Consider the following 17830-nt stretch of genomic DNA (forward strand, 5'->3'; position numbering starts at 1 on the left):
ATATTCTCAGCAGAACTAATAATAGTAGCGCCAAACTGGTTCATCAACTTTACAGTGGATAAGTAAACTGTGGAATATCGTGTGCAGTGGGAATTTAAATGCAACAGTAGCCTAGAATTTTCTTTTAAAATTTCGTGTTGTATTGGAGTAAAGGTGATTTACAATGTTGTGTGAGTTTCAGGTGTACAGCAAAGTGATTCAGGTATACATACACATACATCTATTCTTTTTCAGATTCTTTTCCCATTTAGGTTATTGCAGAATATTGGGTAAAGTTCCCTATAGGGAACAGTAGGTCCTTATTGATTATCTATTTTAAATATAGTAGTGTGTATCTGTTAGTCCCAAACTTTCTAATTTATCACCCTCCCCCACCTTTCCCCTTTGGAAGCCATAAATTTGTTTTCCAAGTCTGTGTCTATTTCTGCTTTGTAAATAAGCTCACTTGTATCATTTTTTTTAAAAGATTCCACATGAAACAGCATCATATGATACTTGTCTTTGTCTAGCTTACTTCACTTAGTATGATGATCTGGGTCCATCCACGTTGCTGCAAATGGCATTGTTTCATTCTTTTTTATGGAATAACCTGGACTCAAACATAGCATTGAATGAAATAAAAAGCAACAGAGAGAGCAATATATAAGATCTGTCTACAGATGATCCCATTTTTATAAAACTCAAAAACAGGAAAATAAGTAAACTTCATTGTGTAAGAAAGCATACAAAAGTAGTAAAACTGAAAAAAAAAAAATATGAGAAAGTGATTAGCACAAAGGCAAAGAGAGTAAGGAGAATGTGACCAAAACAGGATACTGTGGGGTTTTGGGTAATGCTAACCTGGGTGGAGGTTCTATGAATTTTTCTTTTTTAATTTTTGGCCGCACCCGAGGCATGTGGGACCCTAGTTCCCCAACCAGGGATTGAACTCATGCCCCTTGCATGGGAAAGCAAAGTCTTACCCACTGGACCACCAGGGAAGTGCCTGAATTATTAAAAATAATTGTTCTGTACACTGTATGTTTGTTTTATGCATCCCTTTTGTATGTTGCTATATGTGACTATTTAAAGGTTAAATTCTTCTTTAATTACTGAAATTCAAGTTATGACCGACCTAGACAGCATATTAAAAAGCAGAGACATTACTTTGTCATCAAAGGTCCGTCTAGTCAAGGCTATGGTTTTCCCAGTAGTCATATATGGATGTGAGAGTTGGACTGTAAAGAAAGCTGAGCACTGAAGAACTGATGCTTTTGAACTGTGGTGTTGGAGAAGACTCTTGAGAATCCCTTGGACAGCAAGAAGATCCAACCAGTCGATCCTAAAGGAGGTTGTCCTGAATATTCATTGGAAGGACTGATGCTGAAGGTGAAACTCCAATACTTTGGCCACCTAATGTGATGAACTGACTCATTTGAAAAGATCCTGATGCTGGGAAAGATTGAAAGCAGAAGGAGAAGGGGACAACAGAGGATGAGATTGTTGGAAGGCATTACCGACTTGATGGACATGAGTTTGAGTAAGCTCCAGGAGTTGGTGATGGACAGGGAAGCCTGGTGTGCTGCAGTCCATGGGGTTGCAAAGAATCGGACACAACCGAGCAACTGAACTAAACTGAACCAAAATTCAAATGGTTGAATTTTGATTGATCAGGAGGTAAACCCATGAAGTGATAGAAGCATAGAAGACATGTGACTGACTGGTCTAGGAAGGTCAGAGAGAAGGTGACAGATAAATCTTGGGTGAACGGTGGAGGTTAAGCACAAAAAGCTGGAAAGCGTTTAGGCTGAGGTAAGACTGGCTCAGGAGAGTGAGCACATGGTCTTGGTGGCCAGATGCCAGGTTTCCGTGTGAAGCCGTGAGGAATGGGCTGGTGAGGCAGGTCTCAGAGGCCGGGAGAAGTCCTGTTCATGTCTAGATTTACTGGAGGGTTTTTTTGTTTGTTTGTTTTTGTTTTTCCCCCAAACTTTAAACTTTGTATTTTGTATTGGGGTATAGCCAATTAACGATGTTGTGGTAGTTTCAGATGAACAGTGAAGGGCCTCAGCCATTCATATACGTGTGTCTATTCTCCCCCACACTCCCTTGCCATCCAGGCTGCCACACAACATTGAGCAGAGTTCCACGTGCTGTGCAATGAGTCTTTGTGAGTTATCCATTTTAAATATAGCAGTGTGTACATGTCCACCCCCAACTCCCTCACATAGAGTTTTAACAGAAAAAGAGAGAGAAATTGATCAGAAATGTCTAATGGGAATGTGAAAGGTAAAAGTTTGCAAAGCGAAAATAAAATGAGGCTTATTTTTAGAAGAACAAACATTTATAGAAAACCAAGGAGGCTCAAATTTCAAAGATCGACAAAACCAAGTAGTGGAACAACCTTTAGAAAAGAAACCAGAATGACATAAGAGAAAAATCCTAATACTTTAATCGTTTAAACGTTAAGGGAAATAATAAGGCGAAAGGAGCAAAAAAACCACACATGTGCTTTATGAAGCAGGTGAAGATATAGATGAAGAAAAAGGGCAAAAACTGTTCAGTTGTCTAAATTTCAGGACTCTTTGCATCTTACTCTACTAAAAGTAAAAGAATAATGGAGGGAAAAGATGAAAAACCCCACAAAGCCATCCATTTTGAGTCACTCCAAGTCATTAAAACAGGGGAAAACCAACCATTGCAGGAAGGAATGGGAACCTGGTGAAAGTTGGGAGGAGGATGGGAAAATAAAAGTAGAGAGATGTCAAAATCTTGAGTTTACTTTTCCTTGGGGGTGTGACACTCCCTCAAGTGGAAAGTCAAGTTCCACTGAAGCTAAGGGAGCAGCTAGGAAGTGACTTCATGAAAGTCTTCCTCTCCTCTGGGGTAATTTGTGCCTTTCATGATTTAACTCAGACTACCACATCATGACCTAGTTGAAAACTGGGTCAGACCATTTTTTCCTTCAACGGAAGCCTAAAAACCACCTTTCTTTAAACAAATTCATATTTTGAACTGTACTCTATGTTCAGTTTCTTTTCATCTTTTTGGAGATATTGACAAAAGTTGCTTGAGCCAGCTGGAGACCTGGTCTCTAAATGTATAGAGAACTGAAAAGAAACCTGGGATTTTGCAAGATAGTAGGATACTTACTCACAGCCCCTGCTTGTATAGCCCTGGGTATTAATTTATGTTACACTTAGCTCATCTCTTGGTCCCAATTTTTCTGAGCGATTACAGAGGTCTATTAATTCCATTTTGGCTCAGAGATTTATAAGAGGTGCTGAAGGAAGACAGTGTGGAAGAAGTTGAAAAGTGCAGAATGAGTCATAAATGAAGCTGCAGAAATAGGTTAGGGGCAGGGATTCCTAGGCAACAGAAATATATTTGAGAGGATTATAAAAAGAGTGGTACTACGCACAGATTAGCATTTGGTTGCAGATCAGAAAGGAGCTAGAGTGGCTGGCAAAGTGATGTGGAAGAAATTTTCCTGAAGGTAGAGCTAGTAATATGCTGTTCATCAGTGAGCAGACTTTCACCCTGGCCTGGACCATAAATGCCCCTTTGAGAATGCTTGTCTACGCTCTTTTCCCTATCTGGCTGGTTGGAATGGATATGATCCCCATGGAAGTTTGCCAGATAAAATAGAGGATACCCAGTTAATTTTGAATTTCAGACAAGCAACATACTTCTTTAGCATTATTATATCTCATGCAAAATTTGAAGCATATTTATACTAAAAGTATTTTGTGCTGTTTATCTGATATTCAAAATTACCTAGAGAATTCCATGGACGGTATAGTCTATGGAGTTGCAAAGTTGGACATGACTGAGTGACTTTCACTTTCACTTTCTTTCATAGGCTAAATCTGACAATTGTATCATCAAGGAAGTCTAGGCAGCCAAAAGTAGTAGAAGATGTAGTCAAAAGATGAATTTCCGTTTGCATGGAATACCTTTTTCTATCCCCTCACTTTCAGTCTGTGTGTGTCTCTAAGTCTGAGGTGTAGACAGTATATAAATGGGTCTTGGTTTTGTATCCATTCAGATGGTCTGTGTCTTTGGGATGGAGTATTTAATCCATTTACATTTAAGGTAATTATCAATATACATATATATATTCCTGCTACCATTTTCTTTATTCTGGGTTTGTTTTTGTAGATCTTTTTCTTCTCATTTGTTTTCCTTCTAGAGAAGTTCCTTGATTAAAATAGTATGTTTTTATATTATGTGACTTTTACCATAACAAAAAATATTTTTAAAAGTTTAGATAATAAATATAGAGTTCCAGGAGGAAAAAGCTGGAAAGAGCCTGGGTCTCTGAATCCAAGGCTGCATGATGACTACACAGGAGGACTGCCTAGATTTTAGGACTGCCAACCTCCAGAACTATCAGAGAAAAAAGTCATGTTTTAAGCCAGGAAGGTTGTGGTAATTTGTTACAATGACCATAGTGAGAAAGCACACGATCTAATACTCTGGAATTACTGAAGCTCTGTTCATCTCTTTTATTCCTTTTTCTCTTTCTTTGTGTATTCCAGATACACAAAGGATGCCAGAGCTGGAAAGGACATTGGAGATCATAAAAACACAATTTGTTTGTTTTCAGAGGAAGAAACTGAGGACAAAATCATCATTTAATTCATTTGCAGAATAACCCTCAGCAATTTTACCCTCCACGCTACCTATGCAGTCTCTTCTATTTCACTTCCTTTTTCTCCCCCTCATCTAATTATCTCCTCTTCCCAGATTCTTCTAGTCTTTTTATTTTCATCCTCTTTCCTTTTCTCCTTCAGTTATCCGAGCTCCATCCATCCATCCAACATTCTTTTTCCTGCTTTGTTCTTATTTCAGAGAAGCGTTTTTCAAATCCATGAATCCCTGCTTCCTCCTAGTAGTCATTTTGATGTGTTACTAGTTATAGATCCATTTGAGCAAAGAAACTTCCGTTTTAAAAATGCAGTATCTTAAGGGGTGAATGGGATGAATTGTGAGATTGGGGTTGACATATATACACTATTGATAATGTATATAAAAATAGATAACTAATAAGAGTCTACTGTATAGCACAGGGAACTCTGCTCAATACTCTGTGGTGACCTAAATAGGAAGGAAATCCAAAAAAGAGAATATATGTAAACATATAGCTTGTCCCCTTTGCTATACAGCAGAAACTAATACACTGTAAAGCAACTATACTCAATTAAAAATTTATTAAGAATGCATATCTTTGCCCAGTTTTCATAGGCAAGAACCATCTGTGGCACTTTTTAAGATGCAATTATTTTGGAGAAACTCATGTGTGCATGCATAAATTCATATATTGCTTAATATATGTGTAATGTACTTCATCTATTTGCATACTGTTTAAATATACAAAGTCCATGACTTAACAATGCCTTGACTTGAGATTTTTTTGACTTTATGATGGTGTGATATACACTTAATAGAGACTGTACTTCGAAGTGAATTTTGGTTTTTTTCCTGGGCTAGTGAAGTGTGTGGTATAATCCTCTCTTATGATGTTTGGCAGAAGCAGTGACCTCAGCTCCCCATCAACCACACAATCTTGAGGGGAAACAACCAACAGACTTACAGCCTCTCTGGATCTAGACTACCAATCTGCTTTTCCCTTTCAGTGTGGGTTCCATAAACTACACGAAAATATTCAATACTTTTTTATAAAATGGGCTTTGTGTTGGACAATTTTGCCCAGTTGTAGGCATTGTCAGTGTTTTGAGCTTAAGATAGGCAAGGCTAAGCTATGATGTTCAGTAGGTTAGGTGTATTAATAAAAGCATTTGGATTTCTGTTATTTTAACATACCATGGGCTTATTGGGACATAACTGCATCATAAGTTGAGGACGATCTGTACTTTGAAAAGCATTTTCCATAGGCTGCATTTTTTCTAGACTCTGGAGTTTCAGAGATCAGTTTTTAAAAAATTTTGGAGTATAACTGATTTGTAATGTGTTAGTTTCAGATGGACAGCAAAGTGAATCAGTTATACATATACATATGCTCAGTCGCTCATTCACGTCCGACTTTTTGCGGCCCCATTGTAGCCTGTCAGGCTCCTCTGTCCATGAGATTTCCCAGGCAAGAATACTGGAGTGGGTTGCCATTTCCTTCTCCAGGGGATCTTCCCAACCCAGGGATCAAAGGAGCATCTCCTACATTGGCAAGTGGGTTCTTTACCACTAATGCCACTTGGGAAACCCATACTTACACAGATACTGACTTTTTTTTTAAGATTCTTTCCCATATAGGCCTATACAGAGTATTGAGCATAGTTCCCTGTGTTACACAGTAGTTTCTTATTAGTTATCTATTTACATGCAGCCACATATATATGTCAACCCCAATCTTCCCATTTATCCCTCACATAGATCAGTTTTAAAAAAGAAATGAGGCATTCACAGTGAAGGGAGTTACCAATCCTTTATTTTTCAAGGCAAAGTCATCAAAAACAAATGAATGAACAAATACACCATAATTTTATTAAAGGAAGGATGTTTCCACACCATAAATATGGGAAGAACAATTTCAGAATACTGGGAAATCCGTCTTAAGAAGCATAGGAAGTAAAGTTATGTTGATATCTAAATTTTTTAAAAAAGAATATATTAAAGAATTTAGATAGATACAAATAAATAGCAACATGACAGTTTTTCTTACTTTATTTGAGTGCACTTTGTTTTATTCAAGCTTGTCAATTTGCATATCTATTTTTGTTGTGGTGTGAAATGAAGTGACAATATCCTATTTCTTCCTGGATTTAATCTTTATCAGTTATTGTTGAAAATCTGTTCTCACATGCATATGTTGAAGGAAATAGATGCAACTTTCTTAAGGCTATTCTACTCAATCTGAAGTATTCAGGAAAATTATAAGGAAGAAGCTTCGTGGCTCCAGTCATTTCTCCTGGCTTTCTCATTCTCAGTGACAGAAGCTGCTCTGGTTGGTGATTTCTCCTATTGAGAAGGAAAGATCCAGAGGTTGCAGGGCTCCCTCCCTTCCTGGTAGCACTTCCCTCAGGGCTGGTCCTCCTTGAGGGGAGCTGAGCTTGAGCACCTGGGACCAGATGAGAGGAGTCTGGACTGGGGAAAACATCATCCCTGACAGATACTACATCTCAGACTACTTTTGGGGGAGCAAGCTTTTCATCATCACCTTTGGAACGGTGATGAAAATTTTCTGGCCAGTGGTTTCCCAAAGCACATTGGAATCACCCATATAGCTTTAGAAATATAGAGGTACTTGGTCTCACTTAAGAACTGTGGGATCAGAGTCCCTTGGACATCAAGGAGATCCAATCAGTCCAACCTAAAGGAAGTCATCCCTGAAGATTCACTGGAAGGACTGATGCTGAAGCTGAAGCTCCAATACTTTGGCCACCTGATGCCAAGAGCCGACTTATTGGAAAAGACCCTGATGCTGGGAAAGATTGAGGGCAGGAAGAGAAGGGGACGACAGAGGATGAGATGGTTGGATGGGATTGCCGACTCAATGGGCGTGAATTTGAGAAAACTCCAGGAGATAGTGAAGGATAAGGGAGCCTGGTGGGCTGCAATCCATGGGTAGCAAAGAATCAGACACGACCTAGCGACTGAACAACAACAATATGCACGTATCCACACAAGCGATCTTAAGGCAGAGTGGTAGGAAGAGGGGACTGGACAGTGGGATTTCAAGGTGGTCTTAAAGGACACTTACAGCCAGCTTCCACTGGGCTCTCTTGTAGAAGATGGATTTGATTTGCTGGGTCCAGTCTCAAGGACTGAACTGGTAGTGGATGCCAGCTGAGAATTTATCCTATTGGAAGAAAGTTCTCCTAACTTCCCTGAGAAATGTACTCTTTATTATTAGAAAGAACCAAGATAGGTTGAACAATGGTTGTGGGCAGGGATGGTGGTGGTGCTGGGGCGGTTAGTACCTGTCAATATCTTTTCAACTGAACTTCTGTGATTCTGTGATGATTCCCATCCTCATTCAGTGATTGAACAGGGCTTACTGTTCCTGTACTAGGCACAAGGGATACAGTGGTAAACACACAGACTTGGCAAGCAGAGAGGAAAGAAAAATAAAGTTTCATTCCTACACTTATGATCACTTGCTCTAAAAGCCTAAATTGGAATTCAGATTATTTAGCAGTGTGTTTATATCTTATTTTAGACTTACCACTTATTATATTTTATATTTTAGACATCATCTCTCTTGGTTTGTTCGTATGCCTCGCATTTGCCTCCTCTTTATCTATTTTTAATGCCTCTTTTCCTCCCTCATAACCATCTGTCTTTTTCTCTCTTTTATCCCTTATTTCCCCCTTTACTTCTTCCTGTCCTCATTAATAAATAGGTGGAATTAATACATTTATTAAACAATATCTAAGTACTATACACATATAGATATATACCTAAATGTCAATTCATCGTTTTAACATTCCTGGTTATGTCAGAAGCATCAAATGAATGTAGTCTGGAAAAAAAAAATGTTGACACACAACTCTCTTTAGGCTCCTGAAATACTTAATAAAAGAGAAAATAAATTCCTTCTCTCCTCCAAACCAGTTCTCAAAGGTGAACTTCCACCCCTCACCTTGGGTCTGGAAAGTACTGAACAGTTTATAACAGAAAATTCATCATATATTGCATATCTTGTTACTTGATAGTGAATAGCTTTTTTGTTCTGCTCTGGATTATCAGAGACCAAACATTGACAGAACAATAGCCTCAGCAAGACAGGCAGCCCTGAGAGGTAACTTCAATTTGTTGTTTCAAAAGTGGTGGTTTCCACTGTGAAGAAAGAAACACAGGCTGAATTTTTATTCTTTTCACCTCTGCAGGTTCAAGCCATGGGTGAATTCTGAGAACAAGGAATTCAAACAGTTTTGCTTTAGCATGAAAGTCAAGAGCATGTAAAAACATATTTTAGGAACTTTAACTTGGAAAGTACTAAAATAAGAAAAAAAAACCCCTCTAGGCAATTGCTAAGTATTAAATGGCACCTCCTGTTCCATGACAGAACTAAGGAATCAGGGCACTGGGGTTGGGGGCTGCACAAAAATACAGTTCTACCATCTGAAAACTACGTAACTACGAGTGATGTGGTCCAACGTTTTAATGCGATATTGGCCCTACATCCTAATAGGGGCTTTTGTCCAGATAAGGTTCTACTTCTAAAAAGAAATCAGATCTTAGCTGGAGAGACATTTCCCCTGGTTTTATGCCCAGTTAGATAATATCATAATTGCTTTTCCTTCCTGAAATATTGCACATTTTTTACTCATTGTATCTGGGGAAAAGATATGACCAGTTGCCAAACTGGCAAACAGATCTGTCAATTGTTAGGAGATGAGGAACCAACCTTTGGTGATGTGTGCCAGGTACTATACTAGGTGGTTTACACGCACGATCTCTCTTATTTCTCATGGTAATTTTCCCAGGGAGGGGTTATCTTTATACCCATGGGATGTTGAGAAGGTCAGGAGATTGCCCACATTCTCATAGCATTTGGCAGCAGAGAAGGGATTCAAACTCCCATCTTTCTGACTCTAACTTCTCTGAACTTTCTGTTGTAGCTGAGAACATAGCCCAGACCTGGGTTTAAGCACTTCTTTCCCCATTTTTTTTTTTTTTTTTTTTACAGAAGGCTCAGGTGGCAAGGTCACGTGGGAAACCTGAGCTAGAAGCATGTCTGGGAAGTGTAGTCGTGGGTGTCTCAGCTCTCAGCTTGCAACAAAGCCTGATACAATCAACACAAGGGATTTGGAAAGTACTTGCTGGAATCAATATCCAGTTCTTGCCAGCAACGACACCTTTGACTACTGGACACCCAAGAATTTTCTCCTTCCCTCAGAAATTCTCAAATCATAACAACAGCAACAAAAAAAGCACCCATTATTGCAATGAAATCTTCGCTCATGCCAATAAGAGAACAATTTCCCACCCAAAACAGAGACCCCGAATGTCTTCAGTTGCAGCACTCCCCTCTGGGCATCGACATTTCCCCCTTTAGTTTAATCATAGTCTTGATTGTTATACTATGGATACTATGGACGTCATACTTAATTTTCTGTGGAGAAAATTAAGCCCTATGTAAAGTAGTAGAGAAAAAGCAGAGAAAAAGTAAAAATATGACATAAAATGGAGAGAAGGAATATGTTAAGTACAACAGTGTTCATTTCTGCACAACTTTGTTTTGGTTTGTTTCTTGTATCTTTGTTACTCCACCACCCATTCTGTGTTGGCTTTGTCTTCAGCCAGCCCATCATCAGGTTAGGATTCTTTGTTCAGAGGGTAACCCAAACCTTCACTCCTAAAGATTTGAATCTTAGGAAGGTCCTTGTTATATTGGTTCTCACAGTCTTCCATTGATTTTTCTCACTTGACAGGGCAAGAAATGGGCTCCCCGCAGAATTTCTTGGTTTGAGGAATATTTTTCCATTGTTTCTGGACTTCCCTGGTGGCTCAGAGGTTAAAGCATCTGCCTCCAATGCGGGAGACCTGGGTTCGATCCCTGGGTCGGGAAGATCCCCTGGAGAAGGAAATGGCAAACCACTCCAGTATTCTTGCCTGGAGAATCCCATGGACGGAGGAGCCTGGTAGGCTACAGTCCACGGGGTCGCAAAGAGTCGGACACGACTGAGCGACTTCCCTTCCTTCCCTTTTCCATTGTTTGCATAATTTAACAGGAATTTTGTTTCCCCTTGATAACCAACCTACTCTCCCCAGTGAATGTGGCCACCTTCTTTTCTTACTATTTATTCAGGGACACAGGGGCCTGAAATGGCCAAAGGGCAGCTTTTAGCTCTGGGAACATGGTTGTGTCTAATTTAATAATTTTGTCCCCAGAACTCAGACTTCTAAGCTGGCAAAACCACACTTGAAAAGTGTGATAATCAGACTTTAGCAGGTAAATTACTAGGTGGAATACTGAGAGATGCTGCTCTAATTTCCCATCCTTTGTATTTGCAGAACAATGGATTCTATGGGAAAGTCAGCACCCTTTATTGTTGCCGGCTTAGGACAGACAACCAAATCAGGAACAAATCCCTCAATCTAACCAAATATTGCTTTCCCCCAGCCCTGGAACTAAGTCCTCTGTCGGCCAGTTGCTTCCAGGTGGTGAGCAGGGAGTCCTCTGACCACTTTAATTCTTGAGCAGGCACATGGCTCTGTGCTCAGTAGCAACATTGTTTGGATATCATGATGATACAGGGTTTCGTCTGTTCATGCTGCTGTAACAAAATACCACTGACTGGGCAGCTTATAATCAACAGAAATTTATGTCTTACAGAGCTGGAGCCTGGAAGCCTGAGACTTGGCACCAGCATGGTTGAATGAGGGCCCTCTTCCAGCTTATTGCTATGTCCTCGTGTCGGAGAAGGCAATGGCACCCCACTCCAGTCCTCTTGCCTGGAGAATCCCATGGACGGAGGAGTCTGGTAGGCTGCAGTCCATGGGGTCTCTAAGAGTCAGACATGACTGAGCAACTTCACTTTCAGTTTTCACTTTCATGCATTGGAGAAGGAATGGCAACCCACTCCGGTATTCTTGCCTGGATAATCCCAGGGACAGGGGAGCCTGGTGGGCTGCCATCTCCAGGGTCGCACAGAGTTGGACACGACTGAAGTGACTTAGCAGCAGCAGCATGTTGGAGAAAGTTTGAAGGCAGGAGAAGGGGATGACAGAGGTTAAGATGGTTGAATGGCCTCACCAACTCAATGGGCATGAGTTTGAGCAAACTTCAGGAGACAGTGAAGGACCGGGAAGTATGGCGTGCTGCAGTCCATGGGGTCACAAAGAGTTGGACACAACTGAGTATCTGAACAGCAACAACACATGGGAGAAGGGGCTTGGGAACTGTCTATTTTTTATTTTTATTTAGTTTTTAATTGTATTTAAATTTTAATTGGAGGATAATTGCTTTACAATGCTGTGTTAGGTTCTGCTGTACAACAATGTGAAACAGCTATACATATATCTCCTCCCTCTTGAGCCTTCCTCCCACCCCCATCCCACCCCTCTCTGACTTCTTGGTAAAGAGAATTAATCTCATTCATAAGGGCTCACTCTCATGACCTAATCACCTCCCAAAGTTCCCACTGTTTAGTATCACACCTGGCATTACGATTTCAACATATGCATTTTGAAGGGGACACATATAATCAAACTACAGAAATGCATGAGGTGGGTTGCCTGGAAGGAGGGAGCATGGTTGGGCAGAGAAGGAAAATTCTTATCCAGCATCATCATCTTTTCCACTGAGGGCAACTTTCTGCCCTGTCCATCCTACCAGTAAGGAAAAACAGAACTGAGTGAGCCGAGCTGTCAGCTGAGCCAGAGTGCCCAGGCAAGAGTTTCTGGAACAAAAGCACTCACCAGCTGATTATGTATGAGAAAAAAGAGAAGGGAAAGTCTGGGAAGTCTTTGAAGAGGAGCTGGTTTGGGAAAATGATACTGTTACGTAAATTGAGTTGGAAACGATGGCAACGTGGAAGTGAAACAGCAGAAAGAGAGAAATAGATCAGAAAGGCAGGAGGAAGCCAAAGAAGTTTTGAGAAGGACGTGCCAGCGGGGTCAGAGAAAGTGAAGGGGGAAAAGATGTGGAAACTCACCTATGCCAGATCAGCTGAGAGAGTCAGCTACATCTTCCCAGAATTACCCACCTGTTAGTGCTTCTCTGAGATGCTGGGCAGGGGATGTAAGGCCTAAGACGAACAACCGTGACACAGAGCAGCACCCTATGGTCCTTGCCCCACCATGTCCTCTGTCTGCCTTTTGTCTGTGGAATTTAGCCAAAGAATAAGTTTAATCAGAGTACTGAGAAAATGCAGGAACAAAGGAAAATAATCCAAGGAGACCAAATAATAATTATGTAGTCATTAAGCAAAGTCAAGTACTTTTAGTTCTTCTCCAAGGGCTATAGACAATCAGTTCAGTTCAGTTCAGTCACTCAGTTGTGTTCGACTCTCTGCAACCCCATGGACTGCAGCACACCAGGCCTCCCTGTCCATCACCAACTCCCAGAGCTTGCTCAAACTTATGCCCATCTAGTCGGTGATGCCTTCCAACCATCTCATCCTCTGTCTTCCCTTTCTCCTTCTGCCTTCAATCTTTCCCAGCATCAGGATCTTTTCTAATGAGTCAGTTCTTTGCATCAGGTGGCCAAAGTATTGGAGTTTCAGCTTCAGCATCAGTCCTTCCAAAGAATATTCAGGACTGATTTCCTTTAGGATGGACTGGTTGGATCTCCTTGCAGTCCAAGGGACTCTCAAGAGTCTTCTCCAACACCACAGTTCAAAAGCATCAATTCTTCGGTGCTCAGCTTTCTTTATAGTCCAACCCTCACACCCATACATGACTACTGGACCTTTATTGGCAAAGTAACGTCTGCTTTTTAATATGCTGTCTAGGTTGGTCATAGCTTTTCTTCTGAGGAGCAAGCATCTTTTAATTTCATGGCTGCAGTCACCATCTGCAGTGACTTTGAAGCCCAAGAAAATAAAGTCATGCATTGGGACTGGATTCCATGATCTTAGGTTTTTGAATGTTGAGTTTTAAGCCAGATTTTGCACTCTCCTCTTTCACTTTCATCAAGAGGCTCTTTAGTTTCTCTTCACTTTCTGCCATAAGGGATATGGCTCAGAATATGGCTATAGACAATATTCTGAGCCATAACCTGTGAGCCATTTTATAGATACTGAAACACCCACCAGGTGGAAGAAGTTAACTACATGATGACCAGACTGTAGCCATGACATAAGCTGCCACAATTTTGAGAATTGTCCTCAAGGAAATGGGAACAAAGCAACCCTGGGACTGAAGATTAACTGTGCCTAAAACAATCAAGATGACTCTGGGCAGAATACTGACAACCAGTTTTAAGATGATGGTCAGAGCTGACTGCGCTGTGTCTGCGTTTAGCCTCTTCCTTCAGCCTATAAAAACTCTTGCCCACTGATTGTCAGCCTTTGGACAGACATCTGCCCTCCACCCTGGTTGCTGGCATCCAAAATGAAGCAAACTTTCCTTTCCATCAAACTGGCCTCTTGGGTGGCTTTTGAGCCATGAACAGCTGAACCCCACTTTAAGTTATAATAGAAATGAGAGCAATATTAATAATAGCACCATAGAGCTCCAAAGTTTTTATTTTGAAAAGTATTTTTGTATATACTCCCATGGAAAAAAAACAACATAAGAGAAGATGGATTCTCTTCCTGTTTTAAAACATTACTTTTTATCAGCAATGCATTCACTTCAGTAGGCACTGCTCAGTTCAGTTCAGTCGCTCAGTCATGTCCGACTCTTTGTGACCCCATGAATCGCAGCACGCCAGGCCTCCCTGTTCATCACCAACTCCCAGAGTTTACCCAAACTCATGTCCATTGAGTCGGTGATGCCATCCAACCATCTCATCCTCTGTTGTCCCCTTCTCCTCCTGCCCTCAAACTTTCCCAGCATCAGGGTCTTTTCAAATGAGTCAGTCCTTTGCATCAGTAGGCACAAGTGAAGTCAAAAGTCCTGGCTGAGAGGTAGCCAAGCTCTCATGGTCTTAGAGTTTGTTACATATAATACAGTGAGCCCTGCAGGGACCATAGCTCTCGCGTTGGCACAGACTCAGTTCAGGGAAGTAGTATTATGAGCAGTTCTTTATTTGTGGTGAATGTGTTACTACATTCTTAAAAAAAGAAAAGAGAGAGAGAGACAGGAGAAAATCGAAATTTAGGATTTTTTTTTTAATTAAAATTTTAGACTAAAAGGCAAGCAAAAAAAGTTGGTTAAGTAAAAGGACTATTTTAAAAGGCCATAAACAAAGAGAAAGAAGCTCAAACTATCTTATCATCTTAGAACCTCAGTTGCTTATCTGTAAAATTGGAATCGTTTCCTTCATGGAGGTTTTGTGAAGATTAAATCAGGTAATAATTTGTGCAATGCACTTAACCCAGTGCCTGGCACAAAGCGGGCACTCAGTAAATGTTAACTATTATTGCTGCCATTGCTAGCATATTTGCTTATCATTAGCATTGCATAGCATTATCTCACATGTTTTGATTTCTTATAGCTATGCCATCTATGGGGTTTCCCAGGTGGCACAGTGATAAAGAATTCACCTGCCAAAGTAGGTTTGATCGCTTGGTTGGGAGTGGGAAGATCCCATGGAGAAGGAAATGGCAACCCACTCCAGTATTCTTGTCTGGAATATTCCATGGACAGAGGAGCCTGGAGGACTACAGTCCATGGGATCACAAAGAGTCAGACACAACTGGGCATATACGCATGCCACCTATATTTATCATTATTATTTTATTATACATTCAAAAGTTGATCTTTTTTTTTGTCACTCTCAAATATATTAAGTGACAATTAAGAATACAGCAGTAGCTCATTAGGAAAGTTAAGTGCAGTAGAAAACAACAACAAATGTCTACTGCACCAATTTTGAATATTCTTTCAAAACAAGAACACTTTCAAATTATAAAGCCTCAACAAATAAATACAGAATTATAAAAAGATAAAAGAAATAATAATCTGTCTTCTGGTCTGTTCTGGTATATCCAGGAAGTGACTTTCAAAGATTGTTTTCGAGAAGGCAGAAGAAAGATGCGTTCTTGACACAGCTTACACTTTTTGTTGAACCCTGCCTCTGGACTTGGAAAGGAAACAAGTGTTGCTGCTCACCTATACCATATGTACACTGCTGCCCTCTGCCGCCAATGGCTTGCTTAGCAGCTAAGTAACAAGATAATTTAAAAAAAAATCCCTCAAAGTGATATTTTATTCTGAACAAATGGTTGAATATATTGTGTATGTATGTATTCCAGAGTGAGGTAATTCAGTTATAGAGACAGATAACTGTATCATGATAAGGTTTAAAGAGAAAAAATTAGATGCCTACAAATTGAAAGGGGTACACACTGCAATGCATATATTTACATCATTTAGGCAGAAGGAGAAGAGGGTGACAGAGGATGAGATGTTTGTACGGTATCACAGAGTCAATGGACATGAACCTGGACAAACTCCAGGAGAAGGTGAGGGACAGGGAGGCCTGGCGTGCTGCAGTCCACGGGGTCACAAATAGTCGGACACAACTTGGCGACTGAACAGCAGCAACAATCTCTACAAGAATCCCACAGGTGGGTACTATTAATATTATTATCCCCACTGTAAGTAGAGGAAACTGAAGTTTGAAAATGTATTCAGCTAGACTCCTCTTTGAACCTTTTCTAAGTCAAATCTCCCTGAAGGGAATATTAGACCAACTATGTTCATCAAAAGTGTGACCCTTGGCAAGTCTAACAAAATGGCATGGTGTGCTATTTTCCCCCACTTTCTTTTGCATTGAAAAGGAGCTTGCAAGCAAATGCACTTCAGCAGATTACACACCAAGTAGGGAGGTTTAGAGGAGTCAAGGCTATGAGCCTTGGGTAGGTTGTATCAGCCGTCCTCTCGGCACAAGTGGAGGGCTTCCCTGGCTGATGGGTTCTGCAGACAGCCTGGGCAGCTTATGAAGACCTTCCAGGAAGGATGTGTTGGGGGGAAACTGGTCCATGCTTATCTTGGGTCAGCCAGCTGTGGGAGTGTCTCCTTGAAGCCTGGCCCTGGAAGTCCAGGAGGAGTGAAGAGATACCTTGGTAATCCTCTAACCCATAGGTGACATCTATTTTTTTTAAAGATTTATTTATTTTTGGCCATGGTGAGTCTTAATTGCTGTACATGGAGATTCTCTAGTTGTGGTGAGCGGGGGCTGCTCTCTAGTTGCAATGAGAGGGCTTCTCATTCCGGTGGCTTCTCTCGTTGCAGAGTACAGATTCTAGGTTCACAGGCTTCTGTAGTTGCAGCGTGTGGATTCAGTAATTGTGGTGCCTAGGTTTAGCTGCTCCATGGCATATGGGATATTCCCAGACCAGGGATCGAACCCATGTCCCCTGAATTGCAAGGTGGATGCTTAACCATTGGACCACCAGGGAAGCCTCGACATATTTTTATAATTTGCCCACAGGCATGACTTTGGCTGGTGGGGGCACTAAAAAAAGCCCTGATGGATGTGTTTACCTGCTTGCTCATCATTCATAAGACAAAGAGAGACCTTTTTCTAAGGCAGGCAGAGGGCATTGGCAAACTGATCTTAAACCAATCCCATCCCCCAGGCCCAGCACCACAATCAATAGTATATTTAGGAAACAATCCTTTCATCTGGGTAAAGAAAGAAGGATGGAGAGTTTATTATGGTGAGTGGTGGGAGGGTAGGGGAGAGCATCTTTGGAGTTTGAGGGTCCAAGGAGAATGAAGAAAGATACCAGCTTTATGAGATGATATTGGAATTCAACAAGCCTCACAAAGGAGCTTTCATGAATCAAAGGAATGGATGGAAATTGGGTAGAAATGGCCTCTCAATGTAACCTGGAGAGAGCCCCCTAGATTCTCCTGGTCAATCTAGTGAGTTTAGATAACTGCAAATTTGCTAGACTCCTTAGTAAGGCATGGAAATTGACAAAGAGCTAAGGGCTTTCCAGGTGGCACCATGGTAAAGAACCTGCCTGCCAATGCAGGAGACATAAGAGATGTGGGTTTGATCCCTGGGTCCGGAAGATTCCCTGGAGGAGGGCATGGCAACCCACTCCAGTATTCTTGCCCGGAGAATCTCAGGGACAGAGAAGCCTGGTGAGCTACAGTACATAGTGTCTCAAAGGGTCAAACATGGCTGAAGTGACTTAGCGTGCACACGCGCGTACACAAAACACACACACACACACACACACACACACACACACACACACACGGCCTCCTAGGTCTCTCTCCTAGAGGAAGCAATTAAGAGGTGATGTTTAGTGGAGTGTCCAGCTGG

Source organism: Giraffa tippelskirchi, chromosome 3, assembly GCF_054371585.1.
Source record: "Giraffa tippelskirchi isolate mGirTip1 chromosome 3, T2T-mGirTip1v1.2.pri, whole genome shotgun sequence".
Taxonomy (NCBI): Eukaryota; Metazoa; Chordata; class Mammalia; order Artiodactyla; family Giraffidae; genus Giraffa; species Giraffa tippelskirchi.